The 13,865-nt window shown below is 55.7% G+C and overlaps 1 long non-coding RNA gene and 1 pseudogene across 1 annotated transcript; both read left to right on the top strand.

The window, feature by feature from the left end:
* The first annotated feature begins 13 nt into the window (after positions 1-13).
* On the top strand, positions 14-1,993 carry LOC122462928 (annotated as a pseudogene).
* Positions 1,994-10,045: 8,052 nt separating this feature from the next.
* Positions 10,046-11,758, top strand: LOC122462955. Its single transcript, XR_006285863.1, has 2 exons — positions 10,046-10,513; positions 11,345-11,758. It is a non-coding gene; the product is annotated as an uncharacterized LOC122462955 (long non-coding RNA).
* The last annotated feature ends 2,107 nt before the right edge of the window (positions 11,759-13,865 follow it).

The raw sequence follows: 13,865 nt of genomic DNA, 5'->3' as shown, positions 1-13,865 counted from the left end.
AGCATTGCCATCATGTGGACCCCTACCACCATAGTGCCCAGCATCTGCTCAACCCTTTTCCTCACCCTGCCTCCCAGCCCCGCCAGTATAGGGAGCCCCGCCAGTCCAGCCAGCCCTACTGGCCCCTCTCCAACTGCCCTGCCCCCCCAGAGCACTGGATGAACCCCACCAACTCTGCCCCTCCCCCTCCGGTCTCTGCCCCGCCCCACGCCCCGCCCTTCTCTTTCGGCATTGGGGACGGGGCCTCCACAGCTCTGATCAAAGGCATCGCCCGGGCAGTCGGGGGCAGCGCCGAGTTCATCACCAGCCAGGACTGCATGCAGCCCAAGGTGAGAACCCAGCAATCCTGGCTCCCAACTCCCCCACTCTAGCCTACAAGACCCCCTCCCCTCCAGAGCTGGGGATAGGACCCAGGAATCCTGGCCCACCGTGTGTATGCTGGTCCCCCACCAGGTGCTGCAGTCTCTGAAGTGGGCCATGTAGCCGGCGGTGACCGGGATCTCACTGAGCTGGGATCTGCTCCCTGGGATGCAGGCCGAGCTGCTGCACTGGGACCCCGAGGTGATCTTTGCTGGGCAGCGGTGCCTCGTCTACGCCCAGCTCCGTGGGCAGCCCCAGGTGAGAGAGCGAGGTCCCCGCACTGGGATGCCCCCAGGGCTCGGGGTTAGTGACTGAGCCAGGAGCCCCACAGTCCCCTCCTGGGCGATAACTCTGACCCCCTAATGATGGCCATTGGCTGGAGCTCCCTGTGCTACCCCAGCCCCATTGTTCTGAATGGGGAGAGTTAACTCTGACCCCCTAACGATGGCCATTGGGCTGCAGGTCTCTGTGTTACCCCAGCCCCATTCATCTGAATGGGAATTGATAAATCTGACCCCTAACGATGGCCATTGGGCTGCAGGTCTGGCTGCATTGATCTCAGGGCAGGTCTACACTACAAATTTTCATCAGTGCAGCTGCACTGCTGTAGCATGTCTGGTGAAGATGCTCTCAGCCGACGGGAGAAGTTCTCCTGCCGATGTAGCACTGTCTGCACGGGGGGCTAAGGTCGGTGTAACTACGCCGCTCATGGGTGTGGATTTTTCATGCCCTTGAGCAATGTGGTTCTACCAAAGTATGTAGTGTAGACGAGACCTCAGTGGGGATCGATAACTGTGACCTCTAATGATGGCCACTGGGCTGGAAGTCTGTGTGCTACCCCAGCCCCATTGAGCTCAATGGGGATTGTTATCTCTGGACCCTAATGACGGCCATTGGGCTTACTAAGCCAGCCCCCCAACTGGTGTTAATTGGGTGTATTTGCCCCCTTTATTCTGTAAGCTGGGTCTGTGGGGTCCCAGGGCATCTTCTCCACCCTTGCATTCCACCTCTGACCACCTTTCTTTCCCCGCAGCCCCCAGACATTCCCATGGGGGGCATCACCCTGCAGTACTGCATCTAGGACCAGACCTACAAGGAGACGCTGCAGTTCTCCCTGCGGCCACAGGATGGAGACAGGTGACAGAAATGCTTCCCTGGCTCCCATCCCCCACCCCAGGCAGCTGGGTCCGTCCCCACCCCCCCCCCCCACGTCCTCACCCCTGCAGAACAGAGACAGGATGGGACCAGCCCCCCTTCTGTGACCACTACACCCCACTCCTTTCGCAGGGCTGGGATAGAACCGAGGAGTCCTGGCACCCACCCACCCCCATCCCGCTAGACCCTGCTCCCTTCCCCCAGCAGCTGGAACCCAGGCGTCCAGGGATGACCCCGTGAATCTCTCTCCCGGCACAGGCTGCCCGTTCACCGGCTGGCAGCCAAGTCGCTGCTGCTGGAGCTGGAGGGGGCCGTGGGCGCGGGGTCGGAGGGGGACAGGCGCCGGGCACTGGAGGCCAGCCTGAGCTCGGGGGTCGTCTGCTCCCTCATGGCCTACATGGGGGTGGACATGGAGCGGGGGCAGCTGGTGCAGGGGCTGCTGGTGAGACGGGATGTCCCGCTGGCAGGTAACCCCTGAAGGGGCTGGGCTCCTGGCCCCAGCGGGGGACCCAGCATGTGGGGGGAACTGGGGTGGGAGGGGAAACCTGGCACTGAGGAAGGTACGAGGAGGTGGGGGGAACCTCGCGCCAGGGAGGGGGGGAATTCAGGGAGGGATCCCAGCATGGGGGGATCCCAGTGTAAGAGGAGGGGACCCAGAAGCATGCAGGGGGCGTCATGCTTATGGGGTAATGTCCCTTTTCCCCTCTCCCTGCCCCCGTGACTCCCGGGGGCTGTGCTGCCCCCTCCCTGCTCCAGGGCGACAGCGACTCCAATCCCCATACCTCCGGGGCATGAAGAGAGCAGGGGCGCTGGCAGGGTGAGACGGGGAGTAGCCCATGGGGGTTCCCCCCCCCCAGCCGGAAGAGTGGGACCTGTGCCAGACAGATGGACAGAGGCAGACAGGCATGCAGAGACCCAGAGTCAGACAGGGACAGAGACCGAGAATCAGCCGACAGACCCAGACGGGGACAGGACGGAGAGACGCAGAGAGAGAAGCAGACCCAGTCAGACAGACAGACCAACCCAGACAGACGCAGGGACAGGAGGGGCGGGCACATTGCTGTCATGAGCAGACCTGGCTAGTAGGGGCCTCTCGCCCCCCAGCATTCTGCCCTCATCCATGGAGCGCAGCACCCACCCCTGCATCCCCTGGGGCTGGAGGAGGGGTCCTGGCTGAGGGGAGAAGAATGGGGCTGTGGGGACTGGATCTGGGGGTCACAGCCAGGGGGGAAGGGGCAGGAGCTGGGAGATCCTGGATGTGATGGAGCTGCGGGGAGAGGAGGATGGGGCTGGGTGTGGCTTGGTGAGCAGCTCGGGGAAAGGGGCTGGGGGGGTATAGAGGAGGGGGGTCCCAGCGGTGCGTTGGCTCTAAATGCCTGGCGGGGGGACGGAATTCTCTTCCCTCCCTTTGCTTCTCTGTGTCTGTTTGCGTGTCCGTCTGTTTCTCTCTCTCTCTGTCCATCTGCTCCCTAAATTTGTCCCGTGACTTGGCTGCGGCATGTGAGTACCACTGCCACGCGTGCCTGCAGCTCCCGAAGTCCAGCACCGACCATCGCCTCCCTCGGAAGCGCCTGTCCTGGCTCCGTGGCCTCCCAAAGCTCAACCTGGGGGTGGGGTGAGCCCAATACAAGGGCAGACAGTCCTGCAATCAGGGGGCCCCGCCGGAGACGGCACCCCAGAAAGGTGAAGGGGGGCAGGGGCTGGGAGTCAGGACTTCTGGGGTGGGCAAACGCTAGGGTGACGCTTCATCAGGTTAGAGACCCATGTGCCCTGAAGGTCACGGAGCTGTGCAAGTCTTTAAAAACTACATAGAAAACGAAGGAAATTCCTGGGTAAAAAACCTTGGTGTTGCTGAGGGAGGGGGAATACTTGGGTGTTTTATTTTAAGTGTCGTGAAGCAAATTATCTCGAAAGAAAATGAATAAAAAAATAAGGAAACCCCCAGGGAAAAAACTCTGTGAAGGTGGAATTTGGGGTGTGAGTTTGGAGTGTGTGGGGCGGGGCGGGGATCAGTAGTTTTTTTGTCACAGGAATATCTCTGAGCATTTTTCTCTGAAATAAACCCAGAGGGAAATTCCCAGGCCAAAAAACCTTGTGAAGCTGGGTCTGAGCTTGGAGGTTTGTACAGGCGAGTTCAGGGGCAAAAGTCTTTCTTGGCAGCTTCTGGTTTATAAACGAAGAAACCCACAAAAGGCAGAAATTTTAAAGCGAAGGTAAGCTTAAAACCTGCATTTGGAGAGTCTGGAAATACAAAGTTACTGTAGCCCAGAAAACGTTAACTCTGCCCCGTAACCCTGGCCCATGCATGGCTATAATATCATATAGACTCTGTAACATCCCATCCCCCGCTACCCCTTTAGGCTCTTGTGTCTCTCTCTGGACGTAGGTCTGTATCGCAGGTTGTAGTGGGGGATGATCCTGGGGTCAGACTGTGTTTGAGAAACACCGTGGGGTCGTGGAATTAATGCCTGGGCAGGAACATTCACAGGAAGTTAATTGTCATCCCATGGGTGCAAGAAGGGGCAGAGTTAAGGATGTCTGTGGTGGGGTTAAGGGTGCAGAGGAGCAGGTTAAGGACACCCCTGGAGGGACAGAGTTAAGGCCACACAGAGGGTGACAGTTAAGGTTGTTGGCTGTCCCCCAGCCTGGACAGGCCATGTCGCTGTTCTGTACCCACAACCCTGTGCCAGCCCCATCTCCCTGTGTCTCTCCCCAGAGCGGGCACCGGAGAAGTCACCCTTGCTAAGGCTGGTGTCTCTGCAAAATGCCGATGTCTGGTGGAACCTGGACCCCCATCTGGCTGCTGTGCTGGGGGTGAGCGAGACCGATGCCAGGGGGAGGATACCCAGTGAGGTGGGAGGGGAGAGACTGGGGGCAGGTGCCATGGGTTGGGCCTGTTCTCTGCTCCCAGATGAGATTGGGGGTGACCCAGTCGGGGGAGGGGGGGAGGGTCTGAGGGTGACTGGATTAAAGGACCCCTGAACCTGGAGCCCAGTGGGCGAGAAGGGCCCAGATCTGGGGGCTGGGAATCTCCTAATGGGGTCAGAGCTTTGGATCAAGGGGGCCCAGGGCCAGGTGGAGGCTCCCAGGTTGGGCCCTGTCTCAGGCCATCTCTCTACTCCCCGGGCATGGCACTGGGCATCTGGGTGGAGGGTCCATGGTGCGGGAGCGGGAGCGATAGAAACCCTCCAAGTCAGGGTGGGGGGATGGAGTGGGGGGTCCTTAGGGAAGGGGGAGAACTGGGTGAGGGACAGAGGTTGGGAGAGGGGGCCAGGCTGGGCGCTTACTCAGGCTGTCTCTATCCTGCCCCCCACAGGACGTGACCCCCAGCATCTGGGCCACAGTGCTGGCCGTGGTCTGGCTGCACGGCCGGGCCATGGGGCAGCGCGACGGGTTGAGACGAGTCAAGCTGCTGGAAGCCAAGGCTGGGTGCTGGGTGCGGTGGGTGAGCAGGTGAGAGGAGGCCTGGGGGGTGGGAGGCAGGGACAGTGCCCAGGGTCTCGACCCTGAGAGCCCCTGCCCCATGGGGCCCCTGAGCCTGGGCCCCTGGAACCTCCATCCTTACGCCCCTGTCCCCACGGCCCAGAGCCATGAGCCTGCCCCCCATGTCCCATAGCCCAGCCCCCTTCAGGGCCCTGAGAGCCTGTGCCCCATGGGTCCCAGGGCCCCCATTCCTCAGATTCCTGCCCCCCAGGGCCCCACAGCCCAGCCCTCGAGAGCCCCCATCCCCAGCCTCCCCCCATCCCAATCCCAGCACCCTTCCGGGGTTTCCATGTCCCGCCCCCCAGCACCTTTACTTCCCAGCTTCCCAACCCCCACTCCAGTCCCCCACCCTGTGAGCTCTCTTCCCTTTGCCCCCAGGCTCTCCCCTCGTTCCCCGGGCTGGTGTCCCTCCACTGCCCCTCCCTCTCATTTCAGGGGCCCAGCTGAGCGAGTGCCTGGAAGCCGCCAACGCCCTGCTGGGCTGCAGCGTTGGCCCTGCCATCTTTGGGCTCTGAGCCCCCCCCGAGGGATCCCCGCACCCGCTCCCCAAACTACCCTGGGCGTCCAACTGGGAGCCCGAGGGCGAGCAGGGGACACTGGGTGCAGACCCACCTGGCCGGCCTGTGCCCAGCCCGGAGCAAACCCCCAGCTGGGATCCCACCACTGCCACCAGTTCGGATGCATCTGCCTCCCGCTGGCTGAAGAGGAGCGATGGCTGCCCCCCAGCTCCACCCCACTCTGACCCACTGTTGAGTAACCCCCATGCTGCTCACAGCCACCGCCTCCTCTCCGCATTGCGGGAGAGTCCTCGGGATCGCCTGCATCAATGTCGCACATTTCTTCGCTTTTTACAAATGACTGAGGGGTCCCTCTGTAAACATCCCCCGGCCCTCACCCCAGAGGTGGCTGCACTGACCTCGCCCTGCATGAGCCATCCAGTGTCAACCTAGTGCCATCTGCACGGAGTTCCGCTATTGGACAGCCAGGCAGACCAACCGGATCTTTGCTTGTCCAAACACGACCTCCTTTTGTCGTAATGGCAGTTTTCTCTTCGCTAGACAATCCTGAACGCAAACACGAGCACAGTGATTGGCTTAATTCTTCATTTCCTCTCTGCCTAGGTCCAGACTAGAGCTGGTCAGACATTTTCCAGCTGAACAGTGCTGTGTTGGCAAATGCAATTCCGTGGTGAAGGCTGAAAGGTGGAATCAGGCAGCAGATGGAGGAAGCTTGCCCCGTGCTGCGTGTTGTGAATCCCTCCCCATTCACCAGCTGCTGAATTCTCTACCACAGGAAGAAATGCTTCAAAACCTGACCGTCCATCTTGATGGTTTAATGCTCACGCTGTGTCCATCCTGGGCAGCACCGGACCCTTCTCAGGACATCCTGGGACTCAAGCAAACGATGAAAGACCTCAGCTGGTTAATTCCCTGGAAAGAAAGTGCTATTTGCATCAAGAAACTGCAGAAACATAAGGAAGAAGCAAACAGTTTTCCCACTTCATGTTAGCCAGCACTGACCCCCTTTGAACAGCTTTCACCATATGACTCTGTGCTGGGTGGTGTCCCTATTTCAGCCTTTCCGTGACTGAGAAGGCAACTCAACAAATTCAATTTACAGCCACATTGCGCAGCGACTCCAGGGAAGGATAAAGATACCAGGTAATGGATTAATTGCCTTATGGCCTGAAGGAATGCTGCCCTGGGACTGAGATTTCCCCAAAGGGCAGACGGAATTCAGAGATCTTAATTCTCACTTCCCGCTATGAATAGGGGAACTTCAATACCAGCGGTGACATCCTGGCCCCATTGAAATCAGAGGGTGTTTTGTCTTTGACTTCAGCGGGCACAGTATTTCAGCCCATATTACGAGGCTTTTGCAAATTAAACCTTGTGGCTGGGATTTTGGAAGAAGTGATTGAGGCACCCAGTTCCAGGGGATTTGTCCTCTTTGAAAACGCCAACCTCCTATCCTGGTCCAAACCCACTGAAGTCAGAGGAAAGGCTCTTTCAGAGAGAGCTGGGGAACCAGCTCCCATTGAAAACTCCAGCCGGATTGAGTCTTTCCAGTGGTCTTTAGATAAACTCCGTTGGTAGAAGCTGATTGCCTAGCTCCCTTCGGCACCTTTGGATATCCCAGCTTCCAGCTGACTCCAGTGGACTTTGAAGCAGACCCAGACTGTATTTCTGAGCCTTTAGATAGATAAATAGAAAATCCACACACAGAATAACTAAATAAAATCATACTTCCGTCTGTACTCACACGTATGTGACCATAAACAGCCTCACGTACTGTAGCACACCCATTAATGTATGAACCCTCCAGCCTGTAATGCACCATCCGTGCCCATCTGGTCCTGGGTCCTAGGTCCTCTCCTTGGCTCTGGCTGGGCTTGGCATGCTAGCGACTAGAGCAGGGGACTGGCCCATGGCGTTTCCGGGTTCTGTTTTGGTTCCTGGAGGCAAATGTGGCCTAGTGGGTTGAGTAGGGGGGACCAGGACTCAGGACTTCTGGCTTCTACTGTGTTAAAAGCATCACAGAGAAACCATAATACAGACAAGAAACCGATGTAAACACACTGACCATAGCAGGAGTCACCCGTCCGTCTTATGGGGCCCCAGCAGGTCCGAGTCTTTCCAACGCTTCCGCCAGCCCAGAAGGTCCTGTCCGTCGATGGGTCCGAGTCAGTTCAAGCTCATCCTTTCAGAGCAAAAGTCCTTTCTTTGCTTCCTCATTTCTGGAAAAGCCAGCTTGACCCAATGTGTGCGAACCCCCCAGAGGGCGTCGAACTTCTGTGGAGCGTATCAGTCTCCGATGGGGTGTCTACACTGCATTGTAAACCCAGGCTTGTGGACTCGGTGTTTCCAAGCCCATGCTTGAGTGTCCACATTGCTTTGGAAGCTTGGGTTTACAATGCTGGACCTGGGTCTCACAGCTGTGCTAATATGTCCATACTGCACTGTGCAGACCTTCTGACTCGGGTCTGCGCCTTGACCCGTGTCCACACTGCACGATGACAGGGCTTGGACCCGACTCGCAGTGGGAATCGGGCTCTGACCCATCCCCGTAGCAGCATCCTAGGACCCTGGCCCTCAGTGCTCCCTGCTCTGAGTCAGATTGACCTGTGTGCACGCAGAAGGGGGCCTTGGGCTCAGACATGAGTCAGAGCCCGGGCGTAGGGTACAGTGTAGACATAAATGGTGAGTTGCTTTGCTTTACTCACCCCTCCCCTGGTATTTTTGGTTCCTGGAGGAGCTGGCATAGCCCTTCCCCTTGGAGTTATGTACAATTGCTGACCCACAGTGATCCGTAAACTTAATACAGTGTGATCCTCAAAATATTGATGGGGTGCAATATCTAAGACTGGCCTGCAGAGAGCATCCCAGTGATGCACTGGATTGGGGAACGTGGGTGCTGAGTTCAATTCTAAGCTCTATCACCGAATCATAGCGTGACCTTGGGTAAGTCACTTCATTGCTTTGTGCCTCAGTTTCCCCTTTGAAAAATAGGGATGAGGATGATATTCCCACTTCCAGTTGTGTTATGAGGATAACTCGAAAAATACTTGGGAGTCGGATACGACAGTGCTGGGTGCGGTATAATACGGTAGATACATGAAGGGTTACATCTTTGTCAGTTACTGAAGCAGAAATAGTTATGAGCAAGAAACTTTACTTATCAAATGTATATTTCACACCTCCTCTTGGAATAAATCCTTGAATCTTTGAGTCAGCGAGAGTAAACCTAGATCATCCCTGACAGGTGTTTGTCCAACATGGTTTTAAAAACCTCCAGTGACGGGGATTCCACAACCTCCCTTGGAAGCCTGGTCTAGAGCTCGATTACCCTGAGAGAGAGAGAGAGTTTTTCCTAATATCTAACCTGAATCTCCCTTGCTGAAGATTAAGCCCATTGCTGCTTCTCCTCCCTTCAGTGGCAATGGAGAAAAATGGATCACTGTCCTCTTCAGAACAGCCCTTCGCTTATTGGAAGCCTGTTGGCAGGTCCCCCTCAGTCTTCTGGTCTCAAGGCTAAACATGCCCAGTATTTTAACCTTTCCTCACAGGTCAGGTTTTCTAACTCTTTGATCGTTTTTGTTGCTCTCCTCTGGACTCTCTCCAATTTGTCCACTTCTTTCCTTAAGTGTGGTGCCAAGAACCGGACAGAGTACCCCAGCTGTGGCCTCGCCAGGGCCGAGTAGAGCAGGACAGTTACCTCCCGCGTCTTACATACGACCCTCCTGTTAATACAGCCCAGAATGCGACCAGTGCTAGGGCCTGTGTTACACACGAGGGAAGATGAGATGGTCCCATAGTTTCCAAGGCCAGAAGAGACCAGTGAGTCATCCCTTCCCATCCAGTCTCTATAATGCTGCTTCCTTCTCATTCCTTATCCTTTGCTGCCCTGTGGCGACCACATGAAGCAACCAGAATTTCATGGACATCTGCTGTATTCTCCATCTTTTCTCTTTACCGGATCGCTTCCAAATGCTTCCCATTTGTCAGTCAAAACTCCTAAGCAGCAAGGGCTGGTTGGGGCGCTTGGACTGTGGATGGGATCGCAGCGCCCCAGGCACCCGCCAAGATTTGCCTTTGTATTAAGTCACCAGCAGGGAAGGCACGTAGGCCCCAATCCTGGTGAAACAGGGCCAGTGGGAGGTTGCCCCTTTGATCTCAGTGGGGACAGGTTTTGCCCCCATTGTCTATCTTCTGAGCACTGTCGTGTCTGAGCACACGCAGGGAGGAGATGAGTCCAGTGGAGCTACGGCCGGGTCACACCACCTGGGGATCTGCCCAGTGACTCCAATGGAGCGACGGCTGATTGTGGGCCAGATCCTCAGCTGGAGCCATAGTTTAAGGCTGATATTTTCCAATCCTGACAAGGTGATTTGGACACATAATTCCCATCACATTTAGTTTGAAAACATCAACCTAAGCGACGCGCTCAGTGCCACAGGGCGTCTGAGGCAAAGCCAGGAACTGAGCTGGGAGTGCCAAGGGCCAGTCCAATGCCTCCAACACACGATCAGCCGTCACCGCCACGCCACGCTGGGGTCAGTGGGTGAGAGTCTCTGGCCTGTGCTATGCCCAGAACAGACTATATCCCAGGGGTCCCTTCCGGCCTTGGAACAGCTGGGAACCTATGAGTCTCCTGGCAAAACTGTGATCCGTGGCTGTTCAAAACAATCGTTTAGCGTTAAGCGCCCTGCTCCTCAATGAAAATTGCAACCTCTGCTTTTCCCAAATGAACAGCTTTAGGAAGATTGATCTATGGCCAACATTTTCAAATTTGGGGACCTAAAATTAATAATAATTAGGCACATGAATCCGACTGAATTTCAATGGGATTTGGACATCTAGCTTCTATAAAGCTGCTTTCAAAGTGCCAAACTTAGCTCTCATCTGGCACAACTGTAGGCCCCAGCCCCATTTGGCGAAACTGAGGCACAGAGAGGAGATGGGTCACACTGTCAAAAGCATCTAATCCTATTATCCAGAGGGACAGGTTTTTAAAGGTATTTAGGTGCTTTGTGGAATTTTCACAAGTGCTTAAAGAAGTTAGATGCCTAACTCCCCTAGAAATGAAGAGAAATTGGGCATCCAAATCCCTTTGGCAGTTTGAAAATCTTAGCCTTAAAGTCTCTATTTTAGTATGGTTGTGTTTTTCATAGAATCATAGAATATCAGGGTTGGAAGGGACCCCAGAAGGTCATCTAGTCCAACCCCCTGCTCGAAGCAGGACCAATTCCCAGTTAAATCATCCCAGCCAGGGCTTTTTCAGGATTGCTGGACAGCTCTGGCGCGCAGACAGGTCACTGAGAAATGCAGGTGCCCAACACACCTACAAGTCTGACCACTTTGATTAGTAGGGATTTTTGCTGGCTAACTTTAGGCACCTGAGTTTGAAAACTTTTGCCTAAGTGATTTGGCTGAGGTCGCAAAGAAAGTCCGGGCCAGCTCCGATATTAAAGCTACGGTCTCTGGATCCCCATCACGTGCTCCAAACTATTCTTATGAATTCTTCTTCTTCTCCAAACTTATACCAATGAGACCAAGGTTAGAAACTGACCTCTGGAGACAAATCAGGGTCTCAGATACCCCAATGCATTAGCCCCATTTAAGTCACAGAAGGTGAATTCTGATTCACACTATGAAGACCCAGATCTATAACAGAAGTTTAACATTTTTGGTGATATGTTGCTCTGTGTGCATGTGTATATGTGAGGAAGGGGGAATTTTTGGTAATATTTTTATGACCTCACTGTGTGCCTCGGTTTCCCCTCTATGGCACATGGTTACCCAATGCGGGGAAAAGGACTCTGTGTCTTTTCAGGAAAGGCTAAAAGACAGAGGAGTGTGCGTGTCAGCTCCCTGTCTGGGTGGCATGAAGAGTAGTTAAGAAACTGGTTGAAACTGACCCAGATGAACAAGGGGGCCGGAGAGACAATGCCAGCGGTGCCTGGATTTCCCCCCTTCTCGCAGGGAAGCTGAGCAAAGACACACACCTGCCAGCTGGAGAACGAAGGACTGGGAAGGGGTGAGCTGGGGGGTGAGAGGTGACTTCTGGATGCTCTCTCTCCTGGGAACTGACTACAGAGGTTCGACAGACACACAGACACAGCCTGGACATGGGGTTCACTGCGGCTGGGCGGGGCCCGGGGCTGACCAGAACGGACGACGTTTTCACCTTCATTTCTCTGTGCTAACCTAAGAGCTTCCTAGGCTGTGTCCATGTGACTAATAAACCCAGCTGTTTTGCACACGCTGCCTGAGTGTCACTGCGAATCCTGGGGGAGGCGCCCGGGTCCCTGCACAGTGGACACGTCTCTCTCAGGAGTCTGGCTCCGCTGGACAGAGCTCACGGGATGAAGCAGGGGGGCTGGAGCCCCAGAGGGTCAGTCCAGGAGGTGGTGAGGCCACGTGGCCTCCCCTGAAGGGAGAGTGAGACCCTTTGGTGGTCTGGCCCATCGAAGGGGATCCTCCAAGGGACTGTTCCAAAGCTGGGGGCGCAGCACGGATCCTGTGGATCTGGGACAGTATGTGTGTGAGGGTGTTCCCCCTGCAGGAGGCTGTGGGATCTCCTGTGTATTTGTGTGTGTGTGTTTTGTTGTTGTCCCTTGCTGGAGGGAATGAGACCTGCTCAGTGTGTGGGTGAAGGTGCATGCATCCCTGCTGTCCTCTTCTCTCGCTTGGGTGTGGGGGTGTGTGTGTATTTCCCTTCTGCGCCCTCTTGGAAGGAAGGACACTTGTCCTGTGAGAGTGGGTGGGTGAGGGGGGAGAAGTGCAAGCTGCTTTGTGATGCATGGAGACAGCTCAGTTCTGGCCTGGGCCTGGCCTGGCAGGGGCTGCCGGAGCTCAGAACTCCACAGAAATACCAGAGCTCTGAGGATGCAGGGCCTGGGCCAGGCTCCTTCGCCTGCGTGCTGCAGATAGGGCAGGAGCACTGCAGGAGGAAAGCTGCCGGTCACAACTGTGGTGCATTGACAGAGCTCTGGTGGGGGGTGAACTTGGATCGCAGAGGGTCAGGACGGATGGGAACTGTCAGCGCTGTGTGTTTGGGGCAGGGCAGCAATGACAGCTCCTTGCTGTGATGTATGGGCAGCGTTAGGACGGGCACAACAGGGGTATTGTCAGTCAGGGCTGAGATCCGTCAGCAGAGCTGTCAGGGAGTCAGGGTTGGGACCGCAGGGGGCTGCGGGTCGGGATGGAGGGGCAGAAGCACAGCTGTGTGTGTGTGAGCCCAGAGATGGAACGGGGAGGGGGAGGAGGGGGCTGTGGGTTAGGACCGAGGACATCGGCAGAGGTAGGGGTTGCGGGCAGGACAGCAATGCCCGTCAGTCACTGAGACCTAGAAACCCGGAATTGCCATTTGCTCACTGCCCCTGGGCCGTGACGCCTTTGCTAACCTCGTGGGAAACTGAGGTTTGTGTACATGTCTGTTTCACTGCAGCCCCCCCCCCCCCACACACACACACATTCCCTCACTACCTGAGGGTCTGATGGAATTTACGAAGGGGGGGATCACCTGTCACGGGCACTGGGAATGAACGGCTTGACTCCTTTGGCTTTACCCATCGGGGCTATCTGCCATAGGAACAGACCTGTCCCTTCCTTTGTCTAACTTTAATCAATGGTTCTGACTTTCTGTTCTAATCAGCCCCCACGAGACTGCCACCAAGACTGGCATTTCCCAGCAGGGTTGCCATTCTAATGGCCCGCGGCGGGACCCATTAAAGGAACGAGTAACTTTGTTTCTGCTGCTGGCCCGTAATTCCTCAAGAGGGTTGTCAGCTCTCCAGGCTGGGCCCAGCCCTGTGCTGGGCTGAGCCCTTCTCGGAGTGCTCATTAAGACATGCGAAGTTCTAATGACCAGTGTGTCCTCCTGTCGGTCTCCGTACACTCACAGACGCTGCAAGGCAAAGAGGAGAGAGTTCTTTTTAGAAGGAGCTTTGCTAACAGGAATGGTTTTAATGAGCACAGAATGAAGCGGTCTTGTGGGTTAGGTTTTTTTTTTGTTTGTTTTTTTAAATATTTTTGTCCTAAGCAGAGCGTCAGTGAAATTAATGTGTTTCTAATGAAATGGATCCAGGCTGTACAGAAGGTCACCATCGCCTCCTGCAGCACCCCTTGCAGCTGAGCGGGGCTCTGCTGGGTGCTGCCTCTGTCTTCCCCCTGGAGATCACTTTGACTTTAAGGCTAGTAGGGACCATCATGATCATCTGGTCTGCCCTCCCGCACATCGCAGGCCACAGAACCTCACCCACCCACTCCTGGAATAGACCCCCAACCTCTGGCTGAGTTACTGAAGTCCTCAAATCTTGATTTAAAGACCTCAAGTGACAGACAATCCACCATTTACACTAGTTC

Source organism: Chelonia mydas, chromosome 14, assembly GCF_015237465.2.
Source record: "Chelonia mydas isolate rCheMyd1 chromosome 14, rCheMyd1.pri.v2, whole genome shotgun sequence".
Taxonomy (NCBI): domain Eukaryota; kingdom Metazoa; phylum Chordata; order Testudines; family Cheloniidae; genus Chelonia; species Chelonia mydas.
The sequence above is the reverse complement of the archived record's forward strand: the minus strand, read 5'-3'. Positions and strand labels throughout refer to the sequence as shown.